At 47.8% G+C, this 12,221-nt stretch overlaps 1 protein-coding gene across 3 annotated transcripts in view; it reads left to right on the top strand.

Annotated features, from left to right (window-relative positions):
• The window catches only part of THOC1 (THO complex 1), a 245,576-nt gene that overhangs the window by 31,030 nt on the left and 202,325 nt on the right, over positions 1 to 12,221 (top strand). The gene's annotated exons all lie outside the window — the stretch shown is intronic.

Below are 12,221 nucleotides of genomic sequence, written 5' to 3'. Positions count from 1 at the left end.
CTCTGGAGGCGTTGTGCCAAGATCTTGGAGCTCTTTGGTCCTATGGAGCAGTCTTCAGAAAAGGCCAAGGCCTTGACCACTGTGGCAGCCTCATCTTCCAAGTCCTCGACCTTGAGCAAATCGGTCTCTTCCTCAGGCAAGCCTCCTCGTCCCTCCGCAGGTACGCTACCTAAGAAGCCTTCCGCTGATTCTCAGGCAATTTAGGCAACGAGTGTAGTCGTGCCAGCCTCTACGAGACCTCCTCTTAAGTGTGCCTCCAAACTTAGGGAATACTTATCTTCGAGGTCGCCCTCTATGGAGCGCACTGCTGCACCTTCCAGACCAGAGTCATTGGTCTCGGTGTCTGTCTTCGAGGACATGCTGCAAGCTATTCTGATCACGCAGCTTACCACTGCCTCAATCCTGCTCTCTGCGAGCCAGCCTGTACATTCTGTCGGCAACATGAGCAAAACCTCATCGGTCTCGACCATTGTCCTCCAGTGACTCCTCGTCTCGTCCTTCCAGGTCTGAGTCTCCAGCTACTCAACCTGTTCGAGACACAGTGGAGAAGCCTCGTTCGATGCCTCACTTGAAGCACTCCTTGTCCTCGAGGCACCTCGCTTCAAAGAAGACTAAAGAGTCTCCTCGGAAAAGTGCAGAGTCTCCTATGCCTCATTCATTGAGGCCCCTTCCAAGCCTAGGCATAGGTCTCGAACTCCGAATCTTTCAACGCCTCGTACTTCTCCACCTCAAGGCACATCCAGGTCCTGGACTCCTCTCCTGAGGCCATCTACAAGGAATCCTCCTTCGCCTGTCTCTGAGGCACAAGTCAAGGCTCTCAGTTCCTCATACTCCTGGAACTTCTCCATTGAGGCTTCTTAAACGTGAGCATTCTCTGACTCCGCCTATATCACACAGTGGAGCTTCTTCTGTGACTCTTACATTGGATACGGACATTCCTTCTCAATACTCCAGGGAGGCTTCTCCTTCTTATTCAGCGGCGCCTAGGTCTCGCTCCACTTCTCCTGAGGAATCTTCGGCTTCAAAATCCACATCTTTCTCAAGATTCATTTTTGATATCAGTAAGGCTCTTCAGATTGATCTTCAATCTAAGTCTAAATATACTCCTGAATATTTGGCTGAAATGGAATTGCCTCATCCGCCAAAGGATACTATGAGACTGCCTATGAATCCTGTTTTGAAACAAACTTTTCTCAGGAATCTTGAGACTCCTTATTCAAACCCGGCTATCCCCTCTAAAATGGAATCTCGTTACCGCACGGTTCCTTGTACAGGGTTTGAGAAGCCGCAGTTGTCTCACCAATCCTTAGTGGTGGAATCATCTGTTAAAAAATCTAATACCATCAAGGCAGAGAGGGACGCACAATGGATAAATTTGGACGCCGTCTATATCAAAATTCTATGATGGCAAACAGGATCTTGAATTACTTCATGTTCACATCCTACCTAAAGTACTGCATTAAAACCATGCCCTACTTCTTTCCTGATTTGGCTGAACACCGGTTGCCTACGTTTCAACTTCAGCAGACCCTCTCCCAAATACGTCTTTTCATGCTTCAAGCCACTTATGATGCATTTGAAAGGTCATCTTGGGTCACTGCTTTTGCTGTGGAAATGTGATGACTGGCTTGGCTACTCATAGTGGCCATGAACCGTAACTTGCAGGATCGTCTAGCCAATTTAACATGTCAAGGTAATGAGCTCTTTGACGACTCCATTGAGGCTACCACTAAGCATCTCTCAGAGCATGAGCGGTCCTTTGCCTCTTTGATTCGACCTAAGGCTAAAACTCTGCTTCCGAGCCTTATAGACCGCCTCCACATCGATATCCACAGAAATCTACTCCAGCTTTCTCCAGGCCTCCACCTAGGAAACAACCACAGCAGCACTGTCAACCAAAACCCCAGACTCCTACTGCAGCCAAGCCAGCACAGTCTTTTTGACAATCTAAGTCCATGCATAACGTCCACCTGTATCTATCAGACTTCTCTCCTAACCATAGGAGGTCGGCTCCATCACTTTTACCAACAGTGGGAGCAGATTACCTCAGACCTCTGGGTTCTCACCATCATCCGGGAGCGTTACTCACTTCAATTTCTTCAAGTTCCACCAGATCTCTCTCCAAGAGAGTTTCCTTCCAGCATGTCACAACTTCCCCTTCTTCAGGAGGCTCAGGCTCTTTGAGCTGTCAAGGAAGTCCCCTTGACCCAACAAGACACGGGCTTTTATTCCCGTTATTTTCTAGTCCCAAATAAGACGGGGGATTTGTGACCTATCCTGGACCTCAGAGCCCTCAACAAATTTCTTGTCAATAAAAGTTTTGGATGCTCTCTCTTCCAACACTGTACCCCTCTGATGGATCAAGGGGATTGGTTATGCTCCATAGATCTCAAAGAGGCTTATACTCGTATCCCAATTCATCCAGCCTCTCGCAGATTCCTCAGATTTCAGGGGGGGAATCTTTATCTTCAGTACCAAGTCCTTCCTTTCGGACTCGCCTCATCCCCCAGAGTCTTCACCAAATGCCTTGTGGTGGTGGCTGCAGCCCTGTGGACGCAGGGTCTTCAAGTCTTCCCATATCTAGACGACTGGCTCATCAAAGCATCGTCTCAACAGGAGGTTATTGTAGCGACCCAATGGACTATAGCGTTTCTCCAAAGTCTTGGGTTCGAAATCAATTTTCCAAAGTCCCAGTTGCATTCCTCCCAAACTCTACAGTTTATTAGAGCCATCCTGGACACTGTTCAACTCAGAGCATTCCTGCCTCAATCACGTCAAGATGCTCTCATTCACCTTTGTCAATGAGTGTCTTCCCTCAAGTCACTCTCGGCAAGGCAGATGCTGGTTCCTCTAGGACACATGGCTTCTACAGTTCACGTGACTCCTTGTGCCAGATTTCACCTCAGAATTCCTCACTGGACCCTGGCATCTCAGTGGCAGCAAGCTTGTGACCCACTCACTCAACACATTACAGTGACTCCTTCGTTGAGACAGTCTCTCCACTGGTGGATGCTCTCTTCTAATCTTTCCAGAGGTTTGTTATTTCACAACCCCCCTCATCAGAAGGTTCTCATGACGACTTACGCTTGGGGGGTTCATCTCGATGGTCTCCGTACTCAAGGCCATTGGTCCAGCATGGATCGTCAGTGTCATATCAATCTGTTGGAACTCAGAGCGATCTTCAATGCTCTCAAAGCTTTTTAACATCTTCTTCATGATCAGGTAGTCCTCATTCGAACAGACAACCAAGTCGCCATGTACTATGTCAACAAGCAGGGAGGAACAGGATCTCTCCCTCTTTGTCAGGAAGCTCTAAAGCTTTGGAATTGTGCAATCCTTCACAACACCTTCCTGCGAGCTATCTACATCCAAGGTCAGCAGAACTGTCTGGCGGACAAATTGAGTCATCTTCTATAACCTCACGAATGGGCACTCAGTTCCTCGCCTCTACATCACATTTTTGCTCAATGGGGAACGCCTCAGATAGACCTCTGCGTCTCCCCACAACAACAAACTGTCTCAATTCTGCTCCAGGATATACTGTCCTCACTGCCTCGAGGCAGATGCTTTCCTTCTGGAATGGGTAAATCAGTTTTTCTATGTATTCCCTCCTTTCCCTCTGATTTTCAAAACTCTTGTCAAACTCAAGAAGGAGCATATCACCATGATTCTGATAGCTCCTCGGTGGCCCAGACAACCTTGGTTCTCCCTTCTACTTCAACTGAGCAGCATGGAGCCTCTACTTCTCAGTATTTCCCTCTCTGCTTACACAAGAGTCAAGGGTCTCAACTTCATCCCAACCTGAAGTCTTTACACCTAACAGCTTGGTACCTTTCAACTTAACTGCCACTCTACAGTTCTCTCAATCTGTACAGGACATTCTAGAGCACTGTTCTTCAACCGCCGGTCCGCAGACCGGTGGCAGTATGCAGAAAATTCCTGCCGGTCCGCACAGGGCCAGCAAGATCGGATTGGGGCCATCGGCAGTGTCTGGGCTGTAACGTCGATGAGCGGCATCAGCGGCCCCTCCGCAACGCAATTCAAGATCGGCAACAGGCCTCCCCCCCCTCTCCCGCGATGGCATTCAAATTCGGCAGCAGGCCTCCTCCCCCACCCGGCATCAACATCATTTCAAATCGTCAACGCGGTGCTCAGCCTAAAGCTTCCCTCTGACTCAGCTTCCTGTTTCTGCCCAGGCAGTTCGACTCAGAGGGAAGCTTTGGACTGAGCACTGCGTTGCCTATTTGAAGTGCTGTTGATGCCGGGGGGGGGAGAAGGAGGCCCATTGCCGATCGCAGGGGGGGGTGTTGCCGATCTTATTGCCAAAATCGGAAAGAAAGGTGAGAGGAAGTGTGAGAGATGGAACTGTGGTGGATGGAGAGATTGAGAAAAGGGAGCAGATGATGAAAGTGGGGAGAGAGAAGAGGGCAGATGATGGAAGTGGGGAGAGAGAAGAGGGCAGATGATAGAAGTGGGGCGAAGGGAGAGGAAATGCTGAATGAAAGTGGAGAAAGAGAACACATACTGGATGGAAGGAGGGATAAAGAAAAAGGACATATGCTGGATGGGGGAATAAGATAGTTGAGGGGTGAAGGAAGGGGGTGGCATGCTGTGGGTAGACACAGTGAAAAGAGAGAAACTGAGGACTGCATAATAAGAAAGAATTTAATTTAGACGGAGGCAGAAAATAAAGATGGAAGACCAGAGAAGGAAAGGGAAGAGAGCGAGAGAAGCCAGAGAACGGGGAAGGAGACAGAGATATCAGATCTGAGCGGAGGAAATGAGATGAGAGAGATGCTAAAAACCACAGGGGGGAGGGAAAGAGAGATGAAAGGAGAAAGATGCCAGACCATGAGGGAACAGAGGGAAGATGATGGATGCCAGACCAAAGAGGGGGGGGGGGGCCTAGAGGAGAGATGGCAGGGGGAGGCAGACAGTGGATGGAACGGGCAGATGCTGGATTGAAGAGACAGGGCAGACGCTGGAAGGAAAAGAAGATAAAATCAGAAACCAGAGACAACAAAAGGTAGAAAAAAATAATTTTATTTCTATTTTGTCATTAGAATATATCTGATTTGAAATATATATCCTGCTAGAGACATAACTGGGGACTGCAAAGTCCAAGCAATGCTTCTTTAGCTTCCAGCTGGCTTAGGGCTCTCTCTGACAAAGGGGCGCTCCCCTAACACTATTCCTGTCATGTGTGACTTGCAGTATTCTGTTAGCATGATTTCTGTGTTGCATTCTATAATAATTTGGCTTGTTCAGTTTTCTTGATAGTAGAGGGGATCTATGTGAAGGGGAGGGGAGACAGGGGTTTTGTTGGTCCTTGCTCTGTATATTTGTATTTATAAAATGTCAATTGTACAGAATATTGTTTCTTTTTATACTTTAATAAAATACGTTCAATATAAAATGAGGCTTGTGCGGATGGGATCAGATGGTTTGCGGGGACCGAGCTTGCAGAGAAGGGACGTAAATGTGTTTTTTAAAATTTCAGTCTTAGTAGTTTGCCGGTCCACAAAATAATTCTTTTATTTCTGCCGGTCCACGGGTGTAAAAAGGTTGAAAAACACTGTTCTAGAGGCTTCCAGGAAGCCGTCCACTATTCTGTGTTACACCCAGAAATGGACTAGATTTTCTACTTGGTGTACTACTCATCACAAGGAGCCGCAATCTACTTCCTTGTCTTCAGTTTTAGATTACCTACTGCACTTATCTCACTCTGGCCTCAAATCCACATCTATTAGAGTCCACCTAAGTGCCATTGCTGCTTTTCATCAGCCTATTGAAGGGAAATCTCTCTTTGCTCATCCTGTGGTTTCCAGATTTATGAAAGGACATTTCAATGTCAATCCACCTCTCAAGCCGCCTCTGGTGGTTTGGGATCTCAATCTTGTTCTTACTCATTTGATGAAGCCTCCATTCGAACCAATAGATTCAGCACATCTTAAATATCTCACTTGCACTCACCTCTGCTAGACGATTCGGTGAGCTCCAAGTTCTAGTGGCAGACCCACCTTTCACAGATTTCCATCATGACAAGGTGGTTCTTCATACTCATCTAAAATTCTTACCTAAAGTGGTTTCAGAATTTCATCTCAATCAATCCATTGTTCTTCCAGTGGTTTTTCCAAAGCCTCATTCTCATCCTGGAGAAATAGCACTTCATACTCTGGACTGTAAACGTACTTTAGCTTTCTACAGCCTCACAGAACTGCTCCTCAACTTTTCATCTCCTTCGATCCAAACAAGTTGGAACATCCTTTTTCCAAGCGAACCATCTCCAACTGGATGGCTGCTTGCATCTCTTTCTGCTATGATCAGACTTGTCTTCCGCTGCAGGGTCGAGTTACAGGCCATAAAGTTAGAACTATGGTGATGTCTGTAGCTTTCCTCAGATCAACTCCTATTGAGGAAATCTGCAAGGCTGCCACTTGGTCCTCGGTTCATATATTCACCTCTTATTGTCTGGATACTTTCTCCAGACAGGACGGCCATTTTGGCCAGTCAGTTTTACAACATTTATTCTCCTAAATTGCCAACTCTTCCCACCATCCCATTTTGGTTAGCTTGGAGGTCACCCACATGTTGAGAATATGCTGCCTGCTTGTCTTGGGATAAAGCACAGTTACTTACCATAACAGTTGTTATCCAGGGACAGCAGGCAGATATTATCACAACCCACCCACCTCCCCTGGTTGGCTTCTTAGCTAGCTATCTGAACTGAGGTACCTCACAAGAGATGCACGACCTACGTTCGGCGGGAAGGCACTCGCGTATGCACGGTGCAGCACTCGCAAAGTCTTTGAAACTTCTACAAGCAAGTCTACTTGCGAGGCTGTCCACTATGGGGCTCCGTGGATGACGTCACCCACATGTTGAGAATATCTGCCTGCTGTCCCTGGATAACAACTGTTACAGTAAGTAACTGTGCTTTTTGTGCCATCTATGCTTAAGTATTGGAAAGATGGATGTATATTGGAAGATGGATGTATACATGGTGTGTCTGGAAAAATTGAACCCTCAATGTTTTTCCAAATAATCCAAAAGCAAATGTGCTATTATTGAAAAATTATTACCATTATTAGCAAACTGGAATTTTAGCCCATTACATTAACAGGTGCTAGAATATGTCTGTCTGTCTTTCTTTATTATCCCAGGACAAGCAGGCAGCATATTCTTGACTGATGGGTGACGGCACCGACGGAGCCCCGGTACGGACAATTTTAGAGTGATTGCACTCTAAGAACTTGGAAAGTTCTGGTAGGCCGCACCGCGCATGCGCGAGTGCCTTCCCGCCCGACAGAGGCGCGCGGTACACAGTTTCTTAGTTTCCGCGGAGCTAAGAAGACGCGTTTCTTTCAACGGCTGTTGAAAGTTCTTTTTTCTACTAATATCGCCTTCCCGCTCGCGTAAACCCTTTTGGAAATTTTATTTCCGTTGTTTCTTTTCTTTTCTTAAAAAAAAAAAAAAACACAATTTTTTTCTTCAGTTTTCGGTTAGCCCCGGCGGGGCCTATTGCCATCATCGAAGCCTCGGCCTTCGATTTGGCAGAAGCCGTATTCACTTTCATGCCCCCTCAACCCGGGTTTAAAAAGTGCCAGCGGTGCGCTCGACCAATTTCACTGACAGACCCACACAACTGGTGTCTGCAGTGTCTTGGTCCTGACCATCGAGCGTCTACCTGCTCCCGCTGTGCGACTTTAAAGAAGAGAACACTTAAAAACCGCCAAATACAGCAGCAGTTATTGTTCGGCGCCGAGATGTCTGATTCCGCACCGACGTCGGCTCCATCTCAGTCGGCACCTACTTCGTCGACACCGCACGATACCGCGCCGGCGTCGCACCCCGCAGGTAAGCCGGCTAAGAAGCCTTCCCCGTTGGAGCGTCCTCCGGTCTCAGTAGCAGCGAGTCCAATCCTGCCGACCACGAGGCGCCCATGGAAGCGCTCCGCTCCGATTGAGGTGAGCCCCTCGACATCGGGTTCCTCTTCGGAGTGTAGAGCGGCACCCAAGGTACCGCAGAAGAAAAAAGCGGTATCGGTGCCTTCATTGGACGAGCGCATTGCCGCAGTCCTGCAGGTCCAGCTAAAGGAACAACTCCAACAGCTACTCCCTGCTCTTTTGACCCCAAGCCTTCCAGTCCCAGTCTGGTCTGAGCCGCCGGTACCGACGATGCAGCAGGCCACTTTATCGGCATCCAATTTGTCGGTACCGGGGCACATCACTTCTTCGGTATCAATGCCAGTCTTGGCACCGGAACCGAGACACCAGGCTGTTCAAACATCGGCACCGGCACAACCCTTAACATCTCCCGGTACCGGTTCACAGAGGTCTGGTAAGTCGACTCATAAAACTCGACACCTAGAACCCTCCACACCGGAGTCACGAGACCGCAGTTTTCAGGTGAGGGACCCTGATCTGTGGGGTGATTCAGAAGAGCCTTTCCTCTCTGAGGGAGAGTGTTCATCAGGGGACGAGGATCCTTCTGGTTTTGATCCATCTTCCAAACCTGATGCAACTTCTTTCACCTCCTTTCTTAAAGAGATGTGTGACTCTTTATCTATTCCCTTGGAGGCTGAATCCAAAAAATCCAAGGCATTCTTTGATGCTCTTGACTTTGACCAGCCTCCAAGGGAATTTCTCAAGCTGCCTCTCCATGACATTTTAAGAGAGACATTTTACAAAAATCTAGAGACACCCTTGACCATTCCAGGAGCTCCCCGTAAACTGGACTCCTTATATAAGGTTATACCAATTCCAGGCTTTGAAAAGCCTCAACTCCCCCATGAATCTTTACTAGTAGAGTCTACTTTAAAGAAATCCACGGGGGCTAGTGTATATGCTTCTGTCCCTCCTGGCAGGGAAGGTAAGGCCATGGATAAATTTGGCAAAAGACTGTATCAAAATGCAATGCTAGCGAACAGGTCAGGAAACTATGCTTTCCATTTTTCCTTTTATCTTAAGCATCTTATTCAAAGTTTGTCATCTTTTGAGAAATATCTCCCTGACCGTAAGAAATCAGCCTTTCGCCAAACTTCTTCATCGCTCTTACAACTGCGCAAGTTCATGATCAGATCAATCTATGACACTTTTGAGCTGACCTCTAGAGCCACGGCTATGTCAGTGGCTATGCGACGACTGGCTTGGCTCAGAGTGTCCGAACTCGATGTCAATCACCAAGATCGACTGGCAAATGCACCTTGCTTAGGGGATGAGCTGTTCGGAGATTCCATGGACTCTACTACTCAGAAACTCTCAGCTCATGAAACTCGATGGGATACTCTCCTTAAGACAAAAAAGAAGACCCCACCTTCTAGGCCTTTTCATCAACAATCGGCCTACCAACGAAGGTTTGTGGCTCGTCCCTTACCTCAAACACAACAACAACCCAGGCGTCAGAGGCAACAACAGAGGCAACCTGCTCGACCTGCCCAGCAGCAACAGCAAGTGAAACCTCCTCCTTCTCAAAAGTCAACTCAGCCCTTTTGACTTGGTTCTCCTGGACATAGCCAATCTTCCTCCTTCTACTCATCTTCCACAGCCCATAGGAGGACGCCTTATACATTTCATAAGCCGTTGGGAAATCATCACCTCGGACCTGTGGGTCCTCAACATCATCCGCCACGGCTACTCTCTCAACTTTCAGACACCTCCTGCCCAAAGTCTGCCAAGAGAGTCTGCTTTCAACACTCCTCGGTCTTCCCTCCTTCTTCAAGAGGTTCAATCCCTCCTCCTTCTGAACGCTATAGAGGAAGTTTCTCTAGATCAGAGAGGGCAGGGATTCTACTCCCGTTATTTTCTAGTCCCCAAAAAGACAGGAGATCTAAGACCCATTCTAGATCTTCGCGATCTAAACAAATGCTTGGTCAAGGAGAAATTCAAAATGCTTTCTCTGGCCACTCTTTACCCTCTTCTCAATCAAGGTGACTGGCTATGTTCCCTCGATCTCAAAGAAGCATACACTCATATACCGGTCAATCTGGCCTCCAGACAGTACCTACGCTTCATGATCAATCGTTGTCATTACCAATACAAGGTGCTGCCCTTCGGTCTTGCCTCCTCTCCAAGAGTGTTCACCAAATGTCTGATTGTGGTGGCTGCCTTTCTACGATCTCACCACCTTCAGGTCTTTCCTTACCTGGACGACTGGTTAATCAAGGCCAATTCATCTCAGACTGTTCTCCTGACCACCAACCAAACCATCATGTTTCTTCAACTTCTGGGGTTCGAGATCAATCTACCCAAATCTCATCTCATCCCCACTCAGAGTCTTCAATTCATCAGAGCTGTCTTGGACACAATCCTCATGAGAGCGTTCCTGCCATCCAACCGTCTTCAAACGCTTCAATCTCTGTGTCAGCAGGTGCTTCTACAACTTTCTATCTCTTCCAAGCAAATGATGATACTCTTGGGTCACATGGCCTCCACAGTTCATGTTACACCCTTCGCACGTCTTCACCTGCGCACTCCTCAATGGACTCTAGCTACCCAGTGGTCCCAAGCGACGGATCCTTGCTCACATCACATATTTGTCACATCATCTCTTCGTCAGTCTCTACAATGGTGGTTGATATCCTCAAATCTCTCCAGAGGTCTTCTGCTCCATCTACCTCCTCATCAACTAGTCATCACCACCGACGCCTCCCCTTATGCCTGGGGAGCTCATTTGAACGAGTTCCAAACTCAAGGCCTTTGGACAGCTCAGGAAAAGAAGCATCACATCAATTTCCTGGAACTCAGAGCGATGTTTTATGCCCTCAAGGCCTTCCAACATCTTCTCTTTCCTCAAGTTCTCCTGCTGTGCACAGACAATCAAGTTGCGATGTACCACATCAACAAGCAGGGTGGGACGGGCTCTCGCCTCTTGTGCCAGGAAGCCCAGAAGATCTGGACTTGGGCCATAAATCACCATCTATTCCTGAAAGCTATCTACATTCAGGGAGAAAAGAATTCCTTGGCGGACAAGCTCAGCAGAATTCTCCAGCCTCACGAGTGGACACTCGATCCTGTAACTCTACAGTCTATCTTCGTTCAATGGGGCACTCCTCAGATAGACCTCTTTGCAGCTCCTCACAATCACCAGCTGCCCCTTTTCTGCTCCAGACTCTACTCTCCTCACCGTCTGGCAGCAGATGCATTTCTCCTGGATTGGTCCAATCTCTTCCTGTACGCTTTCCCTCCTCTGCCTCTCATGTTGAGAACCTTGTTCAAGCTCAAGAGGGAACGAGCCACCATGATTCTGATTGCTCCGAGGTGGCCCAGGCAACATTGGTTCTCCCTTCTACTTCAACTCAGTTCCAGGGAACCTTTTCTTCTTCCACTGTTTCCTTCTCTGCTTACACAGCATCAGGAGACCCTTCTACATCCCAACCTCCAGTCTCTGCACCTGACAGCTTGGTATCTCTCGGGCTTACTTCTCATGATACTCTTTTGTCTCAGCCCGTTCGTTCCATTCTAGATGCCTCCAGGAAACCAGCCACTCTGCAATGTTACCATCAGAAGTGGACAAGATTTTCTTCCTGGTGTCTTCTTCACCATCTTGATCCCACTTCCCTGGCAGTGGAGACATTGTTGGATTATTTGCTTTCTTTGTCTGACTCTGGCCTTAAGTCTTCTTCCATCAGAGTCCATCTCAGTGCCATTGCTGCCTTTCATGAGCCGGTTCATGGAAAACTTCTCTCAGCTCATCCCCTGGTGTCCAGGTTCATGCGAGGTCTTTTCAATGTGAAACCACCTCTTAAAGCCCCTCCTGTTATCTGGGATCTCAATGTGGTTCTTTCCGCCTTAATGAAGCCTCCATTTGAACCTTTGGCTACCACTCCTTTCAAGTTTCTCACTTGGAAGGTACTTTTCCTTATTGCTCTTACCTCTGCCAGGAGGGTCAGTGAGCTACATGCACTAGTTGCAGATCCACCTTATACGGTCTTTCATCATGACAAGGTGGTTCTGCGTACACATCCAAAGTTTCTCCCTAAGGTTGTCTCTGAATTCCATCTCAACCAATCCATTGTTCTGCCTGTCTTCTTTCCGAAACCTCACTCTCATTCTGGGGAACAGGCTCTGCATACTTTGGATTGTAAGAGGGCTGTAGCTTACTATCTAGAGCGTACGAAACCCCACAGATCAGTTCCCCAACTCTTTCTGTCCTTTGATCCGAATAAATTGGGACGTCCTGTTTCTAAACGCACGTTGTCTAATTGGCTGGCAGCGTGCATT

The sequence above is a fragment of the Geotrypetes seraphini genome, chromosome 2, assembly GCF_902459505.1.
Source record: "Geotrypetes seraphini chromosome 2, aGeoSer1.1, whole genome shotgun sequence".
In the NCBI taxonomy this organism is placed as follows: Eukaryota; Metazoa; Chordata; class Amphibia; order Gymnophiona; family Dermophiidae; genus Geotrypetes; species Geotrypetes seraphini.
This window is presented reverse-complemented; position numbering and strand designations above follow the sequence as displayed.